Below are 19,757 nucleotides of genomic sequence, written 5' to 3'. Positions count from 1 at the left end.
TCTCTTGATTTCCAATGGAAAAATCTCTATGGACCTTTTGAATCAAGAAGAAAAATGTATATATTATATATATTTATATTTTGGGGTGTTGGGAAGATGGTCTTCTAGTTTTAAAGCAAATCCCTAGGCGAGTAGGAGGCTACCTAGCTATGTGAAGAACAACAAGATAGAGTTCAAGGGTATAGTAGATGGATAGAAATGACCAATCCAATGGTTTATATGGGAAGAGTGATGAATTAAAATACATTAAAACAAAGGAAAAGTCTTGGGGAAACCATATTGGAAGGGTTTTAGTTGACCCTAGCAAATTGTTGATTGGAAACCTTTAAACCCTTAAAAATAGGTAAATTTGGAAAAGGGCTGTACAGACACCTTGGTGACCTAAAACTAGGTGAATCTTGAAGTACTCTAAAAAGGGTATCTTTATGTGGATTTTTTTTGACAAGTCCATTGGAAATTTTTGGAACTAGAAACCAAAAGTCAACTAGGAGGACTAATTGCTACTAGCTCTAATAGCCCTCTTAAACAAGGAAATTTTGAGATTGCATGCAAACTAATGACTCAAATACCTTCAAGCACCTTAAATATCATGGAATGTATTATAATAGAGGCTCTACTAGTCATGAGAGCTTGGTGAATGTCTTGGTTCATCCTATGGTGGTATTCAAGATAAGGAATGAAGTTGAGCCTTGGAGTTTGGGAAGAGTTTCAAACTGATGGGAGTAGATTGGTGGAGTAAGGGAATAGAGGAAGTATTACCTTAATGTTAGGGTGAAGATAATACCCTAAGAAGGCTATAGAAGAGCCTTGAGTGCCTTGGTGGGTAGGCTAAGGTAGGGTAGCAATCCCTCCTCATCACCCCCAAAACACCTTGTCAGCTCATGAGGGTCACTATAATAAACTAACCCAATTAGCTACAAAAGCTTACCAAAAATGGAGACATTATAAAGAGGCACCAAAGTCAATGTACTAGTAGATGATATCTAATGATTTGATGTGCATGTGGCCATGAACACATATGAGGCAAACTCCTTTAGATAAAAATGCATGGTAGCTTAGGATTTTTGCAAGACTCTCCTTATGAATATTACAAAGTTGCCAACCTTTCTTGCAATCTATTTTCATATGACCAAACTTATGACAATAATTGTAATGAACTCTATTCTTCTTTTAAGATGCTTGAGTTTTACCTTTAGCTTTCTGCTGACAGGATTGAGGCTTACCTTTGTTCTTGATCAAGGCTTTGGTTATGGAGGCCACCTATTCAAGAAGGGATGAACTAGCATTTCTTCCATCTTTCCTATTGTAAAATCTTGTTGTAGAGATTAAGAATATTTAGACCAAAACTAGTAGAAGTAATATTGAGCATCTATATGAAATGCTCATAGGACTGAGGTAGGTATTTTAGGGTGATCACTACCATATCTTCTTCCTTCATATTGTAGCACATAGCCTCAAGCTAGACACAAATGCCCTTGATCATCGTAAGAGGTTTTTGGAGAGACTTCTTCTCATCCATCATGAAAATAAGATATTCTTTAGAAAGAAAGATGGCACTTGTTAAACCCTAAAAACCCTACATAAGGTTGCCACCATATCAACTATTGATATGTGGTGACTGATCAGGGAAGTATTGTACACTTTTCAAAAATTCTTTGAGGTTTAATACATCATCTAGAAAAAATTCTTGGTTGACTCATCAAAGATTTTTTAGTTGACTTGTCAACCATTTCCCAAGGTTGACTTGTCAAGGGCTTTTTAGGTTGACTTGTCAAAATTATTGAACCCTAATTTTTTAAGCAATGAAAGCTTGTATAAAATGGCTTAGGGTTAGAGATTTCATTATGTGTGTGAGGTGATAGTAGCTTCTTGCAGTGGTATTGAGATGTAAGGGATTTCATATTGTAATAAGGTTATAATCATTGGATAATAAGAATAATGGACTTGCTATTTGGTGGACATAGCCTAGGGATTAGGTGAACCATGTTAAATCTTTGTATCTTGTGTTCTCTTATGTGTGCTTTATTATTTTTTGATATTGGTTATATTTGCACATAATTATTATTTCTCTCTCATTAAATCCTAACACATAGTATTAGAGCAAGGTTGTTTTTAGTTATCCTCTAAAGGAAGGTCTCATGATTGAGTGGGGGTCTCATGGTTGAGTGGGAGTGATGGTAGTCGAGGGTAACCTAAAGGTTAGAAAGTTTAATGGACAAAACTTTTCGTTATGGAAAATACAAATGGAGAATTATCTTTATAAGAAGGATTTATGGTGGCCATTTCAAGGAAAATTCAAGAGACTAACAACTATGACAGATAAGGACTGTGATATTTAAAAAAAAAGGAACTTGGAAATATTTATTTATGGATAGTGCAAATGGTGGCAATTAATATTAAAAAAGTAATGACATCTAAAAAATTTATGCAAACCCTAACAAAGTTGTATGAAAAGCCCTCCACTTCAAACAAGGTATTTCTCATGAAGTGTTTATTTAATATGAATATGGTAGAAGGTGGATTGGTTGCTAATCATTTAAATGAGTTTAATATAGTTACTATTTAGTTATCTTCTATAAATGTCAAATTTGATGAATAAATTAGGAATCTCTTGCCTGAAAGTTGGAATGGCTTGGTAATGACTATGATTGATTATGTTTTTGATTCTAATACTCTAAAATTTGATGATGTTATTGGTGTTATTCTGAGTGAAGAAAATTGTAGGAAAATCTCAGGTGGATCTACATCAAAAATTTACTTGAACACACAAAGTAGAGGCATAATGAATGGGGGGGAAACAATTTTGGAAATTATCGAAAATCAAGAGGAAAATCAGAGGGAAAGAGGTCTCAATCCAAATGACCAAAAAATTGTTGGTAATGCGAGGAACTGTGACACAAGAAGAAATATTTTTGGACTCAAAATAATAATGAAGGAGACAAACAAGAAGTAAAAAAGGTGGAAAATGTGGTAAATAATAAATCTGAAGAGGATGCTTTGCTTCTTTCCTTCTAGAAAATGTTGATGATTCATGGGTTTTAGATTCAGGGGCTTCATTTCATGCTACTTCCCATAGAATTTATTTTCTTGATTATGTCCAAGGAGATTTTGGGCTTCTTTATTTGGAAGATAATGAGCACTGTCAGATTGTTGGAAAGAGTAAAATTAAGATTAAGCTGCAAAATAGGAATCATTGGCTACTACAAGAGGTAAGGTATGTTCCAAGGCTGAATAGGAATTTAATTTCAGTAGGGAAACTGGGTTATGAGAGTTGCATAATTACTTTTAATGATGAAAATTGGAAGGTTTCAAAAGCTTCCTTAGTAGTATAGAAATGTGTGAGAGTAGGCACCTTATATCTTTGTATAGGTCATATTGTTCCTTCTATTTTAATTGTTTCAGATAAAAATGAATGTTCATGAATAGTTGTTGTAGTTGAGTAGGGTAAACAAACAATTGCTATAGATTCTGAAACAAGACTGTGGCACAACAGACTTGGGCATATGAGTGAGAAAGGCATGCAATTAATTCATTCAAAGAAAGTTTTACTAGGTTTGAAATGTTTCAATATGGATTTCTATGAAAGTTTTGTTTATGGAAAATAAAATAGAGTGAGTTTTGTGAAGAGTGGGAAGGATAACAAAAATGAAAAATTAGAGCTTGTGCATGTAGATGTATAGGGACCATATTAGGTATCTTGCCTTGGTGGTTCTCATTATTATGTTACATTCATTGATGTTGCAACTAGAAAAGTATGGGTTTTTTTACTTAGACATAAATTTTATGTATTTCAAACTTTTAAGAAATGAATGTGTATTTTAGTAAATAATTTGAAGATTATCATTCCACTAATGGTATTCAAAGACAGAAAACTGGTCCAAGGACCCCATAAGAAAATGGAGTGGTTACATATATGAATAGGAGAATAATGGAGCATGCAAGGAGTATGAGGTTGAATGATACAATTTCCTTGAACATATGGGTAGAGGCTATCAATATTGTTATATATTTGATCTATATAGGTCCCTCTACTACTTTGGGTTGTGGTATTCTAGAGGAAGCATGAATGAGTAAGAAGGTGAGTTACTCTTTTCTAAAAACCTTTGTGTTAGGATTAATAGGACACAACTAATAATTACATGAAAATATAACCAATATTATAAAATAATAAATTGCATAGAAGAGAACCCAAGATACAAAAATTTAATGTGGTTAACCCAATTCTTGGGCTATGTCCACCAAACAATGAGTCCAATATTCTTATTATCTAGTGATTACAATTAGATTACAATCTATAATCCCTTACATGAGATCAATACCACTGCAAGAAGCTACAATCTCATCATTCATTATGAAATTCCTAACCCTAAGCCATTTTGTCCAAGTTTTTCGCTACTTACAAAATTAGGGCTAGAATAAGCCATCCAATAGAAAAATAGTAGTCGATGCCTTTTACAATAATAAAGTTGGTGAAGCTTTTAGTGTGTTGCTCCCGAAAACCATAACGAGGGCATTGCCTCTTGACCCCACCTTGTATTGTGACAGGGAGTACACCTAGGACCTCGCAAGGTGCACTGCCCCCAAACCCTCATAGAATAGTCTTGGGGGAAAACCATGCCAAATAAAGTGGGGAAAATTAACTTCCAAGTCTGATTAGTTTCCACATCACAACAATTTAGTAATGGAACACTTGCACATATAGATTCTTAAAATAGATACAAGATAGAAGATAAATCTAAGATGTGTATATTTATTGGATATGACATTGATGAATTTGGTTATATTCTTTGGGATTTTTAAAATCATAAAATTGTAAGAAGTAGGGATGCTAAATTCAATGAGAAAGTGTTTTACAAAGATCTGTTGCAACAACATGAGAAGAAAGAAAATGATTATGTAGTGCTAGATGATACTCAAAAGGCTGATTTTCCAGTAGTCCCCCATGCTCCACAACAAAAAAAACAACAAATACCAAAGAATTGGTGAATATTAGATGGTAAAAAAGGCTAAGTAGACCTCCAAATAAAATTTCTCCCTCTTTGTATTCTATTTTATTAACAGATACTAGTGAACTTGAATGTTATGATGATGTTATGCAAGTGGATACAGAGCTTCACTAGGAGTCTACAATGACATATTAAAAGGAATCCTTACTAAAAAATTAGACTTGGGATTTATGTAAGTCACTTTTAGGTAAAAGGGCTTTAAAAAATTAATGGGTTTATAGGCTAAAAGTGATGTAGAGCCTCACCTTGAAAAACTCAGGAGGAAATGAATCACTCGACTAAATTACATCAAGGGACACATACACCTTCAAGATTGATTTTCAACTTTCTTCAGATTGTGACCTACCTAACTCTCTTAATATAAATTCATAAAATGACCTATGACATGGACTTCTTTAACCTCTTGTAGCAACTTTAGATTTCCCACACTAACTTAACATATACTAATCACACTTGTCCTCATTGGAATTAAGATACATGGACAAACTTGATCACTTTTGAATATAAAACTCAATTCTAAATTTAAATACAACTGACTACCTAACCACTTAGATCCCTTTTTATATTCATGCCACCTTTCTACATGCATTATTTAGAAACCCAATAATAGGAAAATCATCGAACATGACATTCTCTGTCATTTCCAAATTTGCAATTTATGGTTCGAACTGAACTTTACCATCATCACATATTAATTATGTGATTTTAGCATATCCATGAATACATAAAGATATTCACCGAATTTAGAGATTGATTTTCGTGTGGGCATGGACAAGTTTAAATGAAATAATAAAATAAAATAAAATAAAAAGAATATGATACATAACTCCTCTACGATCCCAGAAATAGATCGTAGAGAGTTTAATAGACTCCCATTGATGAATGTGACCCTCAAAACAATAAATACCTACATTCATTAATCAGACAATTCAAATTTCTATACTAAACTACAAAATCTTCACATTTGATTTAGATTTAAAATATAGATTAATACTCTATCATTCATTCATTTGATTGTCTATGTATTCTCAGAGTTTAGGCTCTCGAGTTCTAGAAAGAAAATAATAAATCACACATTCAAAATGAAAATCACAAAAATTAGAAACAAAGCTCAATTTTTTTGATGTAGTGCAAGGTAGGATAATCCCCAAAGGAGATGTCCTAGCCCCCATCAAATAACCACACAATGGAAACACAACAATAATGCAAGATTTGATATCAAATCACAACTCTTTATTCATAAAATAACTGATTACATGCAATGTGTTGGGCTGTAAGGCCTTCCCAGTTACAACCAAATGCAAAAGCAATTAAAATAGTAATTTTTCAAGATTTATCAAGATCAAATCCCAACTATAGCTAGTCTAGATCCACACTTTGGTAGTTTCCTCCAAGGAAGATCTCAACTTGTGCTCGCAAGCCCACCAAGAAATTTCCTTGTTTTCCAAGCCTCAACTACTAGCTCTTCTCAAACTTTATCCAAGATCCAAGTGTAAATTGTCTCACATTCTTTTCCCTATCCAAACACTCTAGAAACATTCTCTCACTTAGCTACTCCATCTTCCATGCTCTTCTTCAAGCTGGATGATTAATCACAATCCTACTGTAAACTACCTCACACTCGATGCTTTTTCCACACACTGAGGAAAAACTTGCTCTTCAACCACTCTCCATACTCACTCCTCCTCCTTTGAATGAATAATCACTAAATACTCCACCACACCCCCTACTTATACCCAACTAAGCCACAAGTTGGCCTAATAAGCTACAAATTAAATATTCCTTACATTAACTATTTGAAGAGCCATAAGTCAACCTCTAACAAAAATTAAATACCAAATGCCTAAAGGATTACAACACTTATTAAATACATCAAAATTAATTACCTAAGACCCAAATAGGTCCACTCAACTCCACCAAAATCCCTTAATCATGCAAGATAGCCAACTACCCCAGGATGCTCCTGTATCAGATTCCCCAAGTGTGAAAAGAAAAGTGTGTCCCACACTTTGACGCCCAATGAAAAAAAATTCACAACCATCTTCATCTTCACTAAAGGTTTCTACTCCAATAGGGACAAGAAAACCAACATGCAAATCATCCACATCTGCATCACTCTATCAAGCACTAGAATCTCAACCATCCAATCAACATGCTCAGTCCTAGGAACAAAATGAACATTATGCTTTATTAACAAACCCTCATCCACATCAGCAATTAGTGAATCCACACTAGCAGCAACAAACTCCATATCAACAACAATATGTAGATCTCCATCAACACATTCCAAACTCTCAACACCAGTGGTCTCACTACTCACAACAAGGTGCTCTACAACATACAAGACACCACCAACAACAACCAGATCATCCACGACTGAGTGCTCTAAAATCTCCATGTTAGACTCAACCAACTAATCATGAAAACCAATCTCCATCCTAGCATCAACAAGATTAGGAATATCCTTAGCAACAACCTCCAGTTGCTCTACAAGTTCTGTATCAGGCTCCAAAAAATGATCAACAAAACCAACTTCTTCCACCTCGACCTTGTTATGCAATCTTCTCTCAGACAACTCTCTTCCAGATTGGTAGACTCCAACTCCAGTAGTGTACAACTTCCTTCTTTTGTTTTCTCAACTCTTTTAGAAAAAATAACATCCACAATTACATCCACCTGAGAAATCATCTCATTAATCCTCCTCTCCATTATATCATAGAGATTCACAATCATCCTAGGGTCTAATCCTTTCAGAGCCATCTTCGAAGATCTTCTCAAATGCTCTGCAATAAATCATCAATAGATCAATCTTCCTAAACAAGATCAACCTTCCATCTTCACAACCATAGATCCATTTGCATGTCCTCCCAAGGTCCTGGTGCAAACTACACTTCGGTGGTTTGTCCACATGCTCAAGAACAACTACGCTCTGATACAACTTGACCTAGTGCAAGGTAGGAGAATCTCCAAAGGAGATTTCCTATCCCCCAAAAAAAACCACATAGTGGAGATAAACAATAATACAAGATCTAATTTCAAATCACAACTCTTTATTCATAAAATAATTGATTACATGCAATGTGCCATGCTGTAAGGCCTTTCCGGTTATAGCCAAATATCAAGCAAGTAATAGTTCTGCAAGATTCCTTAAGATCCAATCCAAACCCTAGCTAGTTCAGATCCAAACTCTGGTAGAAACCTCCAAGGAAGACCTCAACTTGTGCTCACAAGCTCACCAAGCAATCTCCTTGTTATCAAGCCTTAACTACTAGCCCTTCTCAAACTTTATCCAAGATCCAAGTGTAAACTGCCTCACATTTGATGCTCTGTCCACACACTCTAGAAATCTTCTCTTACTAGGCTACTCCATCTTCCATGTTCTTCTCCAAGATCGATGATTAATCACAATCCTGCTTCAAATTGCCCCACATTTGGCACTCTATCCATAGACTTAGGAAAAAATCACCCTTCAACCACTCTCCAGACTCACTCCTCCTCCTTTGAATGAATAATGACTAAATACTCCACCACACGCCCTACTTATATCCAATTAATCTACAAGTCGACCTAGTAAGCTACAAATTAAATATCCCTTACATTAACTACTTGAAGAGCCACAAGTTGGCCTCCAACCAAAATTAAATACCAAATGCCTTTAAATACTTACAACACTTATTAAATACATCAAAATTTAATTTCCCAAGACCCAAATAGGTCCACTCAACTCCACTAAAATTCCTTAATCATGTAGGATAGCCAACTACCCTAGGATGCTCCTGCATCACTTTCTATTCCTCTCCTCTATATCCAATCCTCTCCAATTACACCAAAATCTGCCTTTTTCAATACCTTCCCCTCTCTTCTATTGGGAAGGTAAAATGTCAACCCAAAAGAAAGAAAGAAAAAATCATTTTAGAATCATGAGGAATCACACATCAAAATCTACTGCCAACTTTTCCAATTGTTAAAAGTTTTATGTAGCTATCGATTGCTTTGTTGACTTAATTATTCTAACACACACAAACACTGCTAAAAAAAGATAACTTAAATTGAAATGAAAACTTACTTTGTCCTAAGTGGCTATACTTGGAGAGTTTATTGAATCACTACTCCATTTATGCTACCACATCATAGTACTTTATTATAAACATTAAAATTTAAAACACACTTAAAACATGACATTAACTTTCTTCATAGTTCTACACTTCCTGTAGCATCTTTAACCATGTTAGTTCCTATAGCATGATTGTTATGTTCTTCTCCTGCAACATACTCCCCTATAGAATGAATCTCAAGTCCACTTGAGATGAGGTATTGTAATAATGAACCATGCTTGCTGATTTGTTTCTCATTCATCCAAATAGCTTTTGTTGCAGGTCTGTTCTTTCATTTGACTAAATACTAAGTGTATTGTCTCCTATAAGTCTTCACTATCTTTGTGTCGAGTATCTTCTCTAATTGAGGTGTTGCTAGTTTTGGTAATCGTTGCAAATCTATTGTTATTGAATCTTCATTTTTTGGTTGTGTTTTTGAACCTTTGTATGGTATAAGATCACAAACATTAAATATCAGTGAAATGCCAATTTCTAGAGACAACTAAATCTTGTATGCATTGTGTCCATACTTTTCCAAGATTTAACAAGGACCAACCTTCTTAGGAAATATTTTTGTATGCTGTGTTTGAGGTAGTCTCTATTTCTTCAGAAATGGTCAGATTAAATTGCCAACATTGAATTTTACTTCTCTTCTTTTATGATAAAAAAATTCATTGTATTTCTAATTTGAATTTTGTAGCTGCAAATTGACTTGATCTTGGACTTCTTTAATAGCTTCATTGAATTCTTCACCATGTGAACTACTAGGAAAAGTGTTTGGAAGTTCTCTAAGCTCAAGAATTCCTCTTGGGTGTGTACCATACACAATCTGAAATGGAGATTTTCTTGTACTTCAATTCATTGTGTCATGGTATGAGAATTCAGATTGAGCAAGTATAGAATCCCATTTTTCTCCATGCTATTTTGTAAGACATCCTAACAAATTTCCTAAAGATCTATTAACAACTTCCATTGACCATCGGTTTGTGGATGACATGTAGATGAGAAAGATAAGTTTGTGCCAAGTTTCTTCCAAAGGTTCCTCCAAAAATGACCTACAATTTTGCCTTCTCTGTCTGATACAATATTCAATGGTGATCCATGAATTTGAACTATCTCTTTGAAGAATAGATTTTCCATGTATGAAGCATCTTTAGTAGATTTGCATGGTAGGAAATGTGCCATTTCACTAAATTTGTCTGCAACAACAAAAACACTATCATACCCCTTTTGAGTTCTTGGTAATCCCATAACAAAATCCATACTGATACTTTCGCATGGTCTTGAAGGAATAGGTAGGGCTTGATATAATTTGACATTAGTACTTTTTCCTTTGCTTTTTTGACAAATGGTGCATTCTTCCACAAATTTTCTCACATCTTTCTATAATTTTCACCAAAAGTAATGTCTACAAACTAGCTCTAAAGTCTTATCTAGTCCAAAATGATCGGATAATGCTCCACTATGTTTCTCTTGTATGTTGTTATCTCTCATTGAGAAATTTGGTATGCAAAGTTGTCCTCCTTTGAATAGTAATCCTTCCCGAATCAGAACACCTACATACTTATGATTGTACCTATCATCCAAATTAGTACATGCTTGATAAATCTCTTTAAAATTAACATCATTAGCATACATATCTTTCAGATTTGAAACTCCTATAGTTTCCAACTAAATTTGGGATGTAGTCAAAGGTCTTCTACTTAAAGCATCAACAACTTTATTTGCAACTCCCTTTTTATGCTTTATAGAAAATGTAAACACTTGCAATGTCTCCACCAATTTCATATGTCTATGATTTAATTTCTCTTGACTGTTTATGAAACTAAGGGCTTGATTATCTGTGTATACTACAAATTCTTTGGGTTGCAAATAGTGTCTCCATTTCTTCAGGGATTGGACAAGGGCATACATTTCCAAATCATAAGAAGAATATTTTTTTTAGCTTCATTGAGTTTCTCACTAAGGAAGGCTATAGGTCTACCCTCTTGACTAAGTACACCTCATATTGCTATGTTGCTTGCATCACATTCTATTTGAAGAACTTTACTAAAACTAGGAAATGCAAGGACTGGTTGTTGAGCTACTTTCTTCTTAAGAAGTTCAAAGGCTTCACTATATTTTGATGTCCAAACAAATTTATATTTCTATCCTCCTTTTATAGTATTCAAAATAGGTGCACAAATCAAGCTGGAATTCCTAATAAACTTTTTGTAGAAAGTGGCTAAACCATGAAAACTTCAAATTGTTGCAATAGTCTTAGGAATTGACCATGAAAGAATTGTACTTACCTTATCTTGATCCATCTTGAATGTTTCTTTTGAGATTAAAAATCCAAGGCATGTCAGCTCTTCTTGCATAAAACTGCATTTCTCCAAATTAATCATCAACTTTTCTTTTTGTAGCCTCTGCAATACCAAGTCTATATGTTTTAGATGCTCCTCCTTTGTATTTCTTAAAACTAAGATGTCATCTAGATATACTATCATAAACTTTCCTACAAAATCCTTGAGAACTTCATTCACAAGTCTCATAAATATACTAAGAGCGTTAGAAAACCCAAATGGAATTACCTTCCATTCGTATAATCCCTCATTTATTTTGAATATTATTTTTCATTCATCTCTTGGTCTAATTCTTATTTGATGATACCCACTTTTTAAATCATTTTTTGTAAATTATCTTGCTTTACCCAAACAATCAAGTAAATCTTCTATCCTAGGCATTGGAAATTTGTACCTTAAGGTGATTTTGTTCAATGCTCTCGAATCTGTACAAAACCTCCATGTTCCTTCTTTCTTTGGTGCTAGGACTACAAGTACTGCACATGGGCTTAGACTCTTTCCAATCAAATCAACTTCAAGTAATTATTCAATTTGCCTTGCCATTTCATCATTCTGTTGTGGTGTTAGCTTATATGTAGCCTTGTTGGGTAATGTTGAACCTAGTATGAGATCAATGCAATGATTGATTTCTCGCATAGGTGGGAGACTTCTCGATATTCCATTAGCTATGATTTCCTTGTACTTGTCCATAACTTCTTCCGCTACCTTCTGTGGCTATAAAAATGTGGCAATTTAGGTTGCATTAAATATTAAATTAATAGCCAAATTGCTAGCTAAAAATTTCTAAAATTAGCCAATTTGCAAATATTAGCCACTAAAAAATACCTTGATTTAGAATTTGTTCCCAAAAATACAAGTCACCAATTTTTGCACGGAAAGCATTAAAACAAGTACAAAAAATTTGAGGATTCAATTACTCTATTCTAAAGTGGTGTATCTGTTCTTCACAAAGTGAAAGTGAGTTATATAATATGGGCTCGCCATTTTAGCTGTTACAAGAAAAAGGTTGTGACAGTAAGGAGAAATTTTATTTTCCACTTCACTTGACACATAGTCAATGAGATAAAATTTTTAATATGTTGAAAAACTTTAAAGATTAAAGGAGATGAACCTACTCAACATTTTTTGTTTAGAGTAGTTGTCTTGTAACAAGAACATGGATGACACATGTCCTCCTGCTCAACACTTGTCTTTTACAGGTCTTTGAGGAGCTACTTTGTAATAGTTACATGAAAGAGAAAAATTTGGAAATTTGAATGAGGAAATTTATCTTAATAGATTTAATTATGAAAACCATAGTATATAATAGTATATTAGAGCATTTTTAAGTTATCAAGGATGAAATTAATAGAAAAAAAGTGAACTAAAACTATAGTCTGCGCCTTAAACATTAGGGACTAAAAATATAAGTTTAAAAGGTGGGAGCTCTTATGAATAAGTATATGTTTGCGATTCATTAAGCAATGTTAAAGCATTCATTAAGAACTGTTAAAGCACAATAATCAGTAATCAAAACTTCTCCATGTTTTATTACAAATGCTTTAATTTTTATAACCTTAATGTTTCTATTCGACCATTGTTCATCAAGTATGTGCACATTTTTCTCAGTGAATTTAGTTTATGTGTTTTTTTTTCTAGATTTATGAAAATCTGGTAAATTTTTTTCAATTTTTTTGTTGTTTTTGACTACAAACTATGTAGATTGTGAAGATCAAATGCTAATTTTTAAAGAAAAATCCATGATATTTTCAATTTTTTGAAAATTGAACAACTGTACAATTTTGATAGAAGATAGCTACATCCTTAGCTAATACCTTAAAAGAGTCATCATTGTTATCGACTCATCAAAGTACAATGAATGTAATTGGACATGAATGTGAATAGATGGGTCCATCAAAAAGTTGTTGTCGTGCTCAACATGAAATTTGCACATGCTAGCTAATTAGTATACAATGTTTTTTAGGTAGCAGCTATGCACAACGGGAACCTTAAAAAAATTTATGTTAAAAGTTATAAAACATTACATGTAAAAAGAAAAATTCGTGCCACTAGGGTTTTCTCACATGGGTTTTATTAGTAAATGGCTGATTATTTGTACAGATGCGCAGATATTCTTCTTTGTCCTTCCTATTAACTCAACTTGTACTGCAACGATTGCCATTGACCACAACGATGTCTACACAACCACATTCGTTAACTGGGGTTTTCTAAATTTGTAAATCAATGTGTGCATGGTTGAAACTCAAAACTAAAGCTGCCCATCAACAATGGCAAAGAGCAGCGTATCATTCATGTGGGTTCTACCTAATGGAAACGAGTTGCTGCAAGGCTTCCAAGAGCAGATTAGGGTAAGATAGACATCAATAAAGATTATATTTGAAGTAAAGATTATAGTTCTGATTTCAAAATTTGTATGGGCTGTCATATTCTTTATGTCATTTTTAAATATTAAGAGAAAAAATAAGTTAAGTAAATCAATTTTAACTATTGAATACTTTTAATCTAAGAATCAAATCCTAGGATGCCTTCTTTAAGTATTCATAGTTTTCCACTCATCAAGATTTGATCCTTGTTGGCTCATTTAAGAACCAGAGAGATCAGATTTCCACAATCCATTAAAATTATTAGTAATGGTTTCTAGATTAGATTGTGTTGAATTTTTTTACCATTAACGTTTGATCCTTTTACCATCAAAATTTCAAATTCCATTAAAATTAATGCAATTTGAAATGTTGATGGTAAAAAAATCAATAGGATCTAATTGAGAAACCATTACCAATCATTTAGGAATACTTTTTAGGGCTATTGACAAGTTTTACTTTGTTTACATGATTTCTAGTTCATTTATTATTGATTTTTTTAACTTATTCAAATTATTTTTGTGGGGGACCTCATTCCTTATGGTATGGGAGACCTGATCCTTGTTGTCTCATTTTGGACCCATTCAATTTCACAGCGAGGGCTATTGATATGTGTTACATCCCAATTTTCAACCTAATTTAAAATGTAGTTGTTGAGGTTCACATGAAGTCAATTGACAATTAAATTAATTGGTTATAATCTTGTGAAATGATTAGATGGTTAGTCATTATAATTTCAAGTGAAGATAATATGCTAGTTGATTATTTATCATGAATTCATGGAATTGAAAAGGTAGCTAGCCATTATGATTATTTATATCTTGTTATGATAATATGATTTGATTGCAGAGAATTTCCTTGCAGGAAACACGTTGAAGGGGTGGAAGCATTGTCAGAAAAGAATTAGGCACAAGAGCATCACCATCACTAGGCAGATGGGTTGAGGACCTTGTGACTTGAAACAAGATACATCTGTGGGACCCACATGAGCTATTTAAATAAATAATTTGAGAAACATAAATAATTGAGTTAAAATATAAAATGTACCTCAAAAGATTTTAATTGATTCAGTGGTATCTAAAGCCCTAATTGATTCAGTGGTATCTGAACTCCTAAATGATACAAGGGTATCTAAAGCCCTAATTGATTCAATGGTATCTGAAGCCGTAAGTGATATAGTGGTATCTAATGCCCTAAATGATCTAGTGGTAACTGAAGCCCTAATTGATTCAGTGGTATCTAAAGCCCTAAATGATCCAATCATAATTGATGCCCAAATTGATACAGTGGTATGTGATGTCCTAATTTTATATAGTGGTATTTAATAATAATCGTCATTTGGTTTTGATACAGTGGTATTGAATGGCAGTCATTATATGATATTGTTATAGTGGTATTTGTGAACTAATCTGGGTGATTGCAGAAACATTGTTACAATGATTTAGCAGTTCAAATTTCATGGTATGTAGATTTTAATTTCTATAGTAAGCTCATTGATGGTGTTTTAAGTTCTTAGTTAAGAAATTTTGTTTAACTAATTTTAACCCCCAATCTCTTTCATATGAATGAAATTGATTTAATTATCTTTTTATGAAATTGAAATAATATCTGCACTTCTTTGAGTATGTTAGTTGTTAATTAAGACTTAGGAAATCTGGATGTTACATATGGTATCAGAGCACTGGGTTCAACGCTGAAACCTTGGGCCCAACACTATTTTTGAGAAATTGAGAATGTAATGTTGAAAAATATTTATTTTATGTAACTGGATATTACAATCAAATTGAAAAATCGCACAGGGAAATCATCCCAAATAGCCGAGAAAGGTTGACATGATATGAAATGGACAAATGTATAAACTATAAAATCATAAATATGAAATAGAATTAAGAAGATGAAATGATTGGCAAGTCGAGTGGTAGTGATCGGGTCAATGTACCCATCAGAAAATTCTTGGCCAAGGTAATTTATAGGCATATGTGCCATCTAATGATCACTTGATGTCTATAATGTTAGTTATATAGGTATAATTGAGTGGGCACTCAAACCACCTGGAAGCTCACATGGTTGGACTAAAGAACATCCCATGCCTGATCTTGAGGTAGGGAGGGCCATTCTAGTATGCTAAAATGTGTGGTAATAAGTATGGTCCGAGGTTGGGAGGTTAAGCCTATGTCAATGCTTCTCCTCTCACTAATGCCAAGGCTTGCACAATCCAAAACAACTCCTATAATCTTGATGACATGTTATCTAAAATTTGATGATGGCTAAATATTTCTTTTCAACTAAATGTTCTCAACATTTACTTTATGCAATTATATTCCTGCTCATATGAAATGGTAGTAATATTTTGTTATCTATTCTTGCACTTGAACTAAAGGAAAACAAAAATCGTGAATCATGATCCTTTTTAATGTTGATTAAACGACAAGATCATTTTGTGCTCTAGTATGGAGTAAACACATTTGCATAATTGAAATTATCAATGCTTGTGTATAGATGTAAACTTTTGTTGGACTTGAGTTTTTCCTTGAAACATTACATTGACGAGATGTGCATGAAATCCTAAGTCACACAAATGGAAAGGATAAACTTCCAGATATTTGCAGATGAATGATGAGCTACTCGATAAGAATCTTATGAATTGTTTCAGATGCTTATGATCTTGATTAGATGTATGATGATCTTGCATAATATATCATGTTTTTACCCTTTGACACATTGCTATACATGTGATGTTGACTTTACATACTGAACTGTTGTATATTATTTTGGAGATGAAGTGTATATTCTATCATGAGATGATTATTCTAATGAAATGTTATTGTGATAAGATGGGCAAAAAGGCCAAGGTTACATAAATGGAAAAACATGGATCTATTAACCTTTTTCAGGTGACTTGTAAGTGTGCAAGGATGATCTACCCATTAATAAGTTCCATATGCCAAACAATGTGTATAAGTGATTTAAATTATGGTCAAGTTATGATCTAGAACTTGCTAGTTGAAGAATTCCAATTTTGAGTACTCATCATACTCTCAGTTATTGAACCCTAAAAATTCTCTTAAATGAAGATATCAATATGGAATCGAACTAATGATATAGTGAGTGTCTACATGAGTATGATAGGAATATGAAATAGAATAAACTCAATTGATGTTGAGATGAGCACAAGTACGGTAAAGTGAACTCAGGTGAGTATGTGTTTAATTTTATGATATCATGCAAGTATCTTTTTGGAAACATTGAAGTAAAAATGGACCTCGAGTTTTGATTATGATTATGATTTTGATCCAATTTTGAAAAGAAATGATATCACGATGCTATATATACATCTTGTATTTGCAATATTCTTTTAGTGTCTAATTTGTAGAGATCATCAAGGACAATGAAACAAAAAGGGGAATGGTATGTTACATTCCAATTTTAAAATACTCTTTTATAATGTTCATTACAATTTCAATTTCATCAAGGATGATGAAACACAAGGGGAATGGTATGTTACATCCTAATTTTTGACCTAATTTATAATATAGCCGTTGAGGTTCACATAAAGTTAGTTGACAGTTAAATTGGTTATAATCCTGTGAAATGATAAGATGGTTAGTCATTGTAATTTCAAGTGAAGATAACATGCTAATTGATTATTTATCATAAATTCATGGAGTTGAAAAGGTAGCTAGCCATTATGATTATTTATATCTTGTTATGATAATATGATTTGATTGCAAAGAATTTCTTTGCAGGAAACATGTTGAAGGGGTGGAAGCATTGTCAGAAAAGAATTAGGCACAGGAGTGTCACCATCATTGAGCAGATGGGTTGAGGACCTAGCAACTTGAAATAGGATACATCTATGGGATCCGCATGAGCTATTTAAATAAATAATTTGAGAAACATAAATAATTGAGTTAAAAAATAAAACATACCTCAAAGATTTTAATTGATTCATTGGTATCTGAAGCCCTAATTGATTTAGTGGTATCTGAAGCCCTAAATGATACAGTAGTATCTGAAGCCCTAATTGATTCAATGGTATCTGAAGCCCTAATTGATATAGTGGTATCTGATGTCCTAAATGATCTAGTGGTAATTGAAGCCCTAATTGATTTAGTGGTATCTAAAGCCCTAAATGATCCAATGGTAATCGATGCCCAATTTGATACAGTGGTATGTGATGCCCTAATTTTTTATAGTGGTATTTAATAGTAATCATCATTTGATTTTGATACAGTGGTATTGAATGGTAGTCTTAAATGATATTGTTATAGTGCTATTTGTGGATTAATTTGGGCAATTGTAAAAACATTGTTACAATGATTTATCAGTTCAAATTCCATGGTATGTAGATTTTAATTTCTATAGTAAATTCATTGATGGTGTTTAAAGTTATTAGTTAAGAAATTTTGTTTAACTAATTTTAACCCTCAACCTCTTTCATATGAATGAAATTGATTTAACTCTCTTCCCATGAAATTGAAGTAATATCTGTACCTCTTTGAGTATGTTAGTTGTTAATTAAGACCCTAAAATCTTGATGTTACATTAATATGTTACATTTCAATTTTAAAATACTCCTTTATAATGTTCATTACAATTTCAATTTCATCAAGGACAATGAAACACAAGGGGAATGGTATGTTACATCCCAATTTTTGACCTAATTTAAAATATAGCCATTGAGGTTCACATCAAGTTAGTTGACAGTTAAATTGGTTATAATCTTGTGAAATGATAAGATGGCTAGTCGTTATAATTTCAAGTGAAGATAAAATGCTAGTTGATTATTTATCATGAATTCATGGAATTTATCATGAATTCATGGAACTAAAAAGGCAGCTAGCTGTTATGATTATTTATATCTTGTTATGATAATATGATTTGATTGCGAAGAATTTCCTTGCAAGAAACATGTCAAAAGGGCGGAAGCATTGTTAGGCACAAGAGCGTCACCATCACTGGGCGAATGGGTTGAGGGCCTAGCGAGTTGAAACATGATACATCTGTGGGACCCAAATGAGCTATTTAAATAAATAATTTGAGAAACATAAATAATTGAGTTAAAATATAAAACATACCTCAAAAGATTTTAATTGATCTTTCATCATATTATTATAATAAATATTTATACATGTGCATATAAATATAAAAATGAAATGGTACCATTATATTATAATAATTTAATAAAGTGTGTCACACCATTAATATATTTACATGTACACACACACACACACACACACACACACACAGAGTATAAAATTATAATAATATTAAGATATAATAAACATACAAATTATAATAATATTCAAATTATAATCTTTCCAACTTTATCTTCAAACCTTTTAATCTTTTCTCTCATCTTCTTTGTTTTTAATCGATTTATTACTTGGAATTTTGAATTGGCTTTAATCTTTTGAAACCAACAAAAGCCAAGGAGTCATGATCACTCTCCATATATGGAAGCTGTGAGGGAGAGATGAGAGGACCTTTTTCTTGGGTGCCGATCTTCTTTCTACCTTGCTATGTTTTCATAATCCCTTGTCTCAATAACCAATTTGACCCTACTTTGTTACGTTAGTATCTCTATATTTGACACATTTGCAATTTTCCATTAAAATGTCTGCAGTTGCCATTGATACACCCACAATCTACCATTGTTTAACATGTTCAATCTGCCATTGATTCATTTGTAATTTACCTTTGATAAAACCCTGTTTTGTTTGTATGATTTCAACATAGCCGAGCAAGTATTCTAGCTGGAATACTGAGGTTAAGCACTGAAGAAACGAGAGGGAGCCAAAAAATTTTCAAGTTCTCCAAAGGATACATATCAGGTCATGAGTTATCCTTCCAATTTTTTTTTTTTTAAATTAAAAAAAAAACAATTCTATAGCAGGGCCGGCTAGGAATAGGAACCTTTTTTCTTTATGTCTATAATCATGTTATTTAACT

This window comes from Cupressus sempervirens, chromosome 4, assembly GCF_028749045.1.
Source record: "Cupressus sempervirens isolate cs-2001-9-10 chromosome 4, ASM2874904v1, whole genome shotgun sequence".
In the NCBI taxonomy this organism is placed as follows: domain Eukaryota; kingdom Viridiplantae; phylum Streptophyta; class Pinopsida; order Cupressales; family Cupressaceae; genus Cupressus; species Cupressus sempervirens.
The sequence above is the reverse complement of the archived record's forward strand: the minus strand, read 5'-3'. Positions refer to the sequence as shown.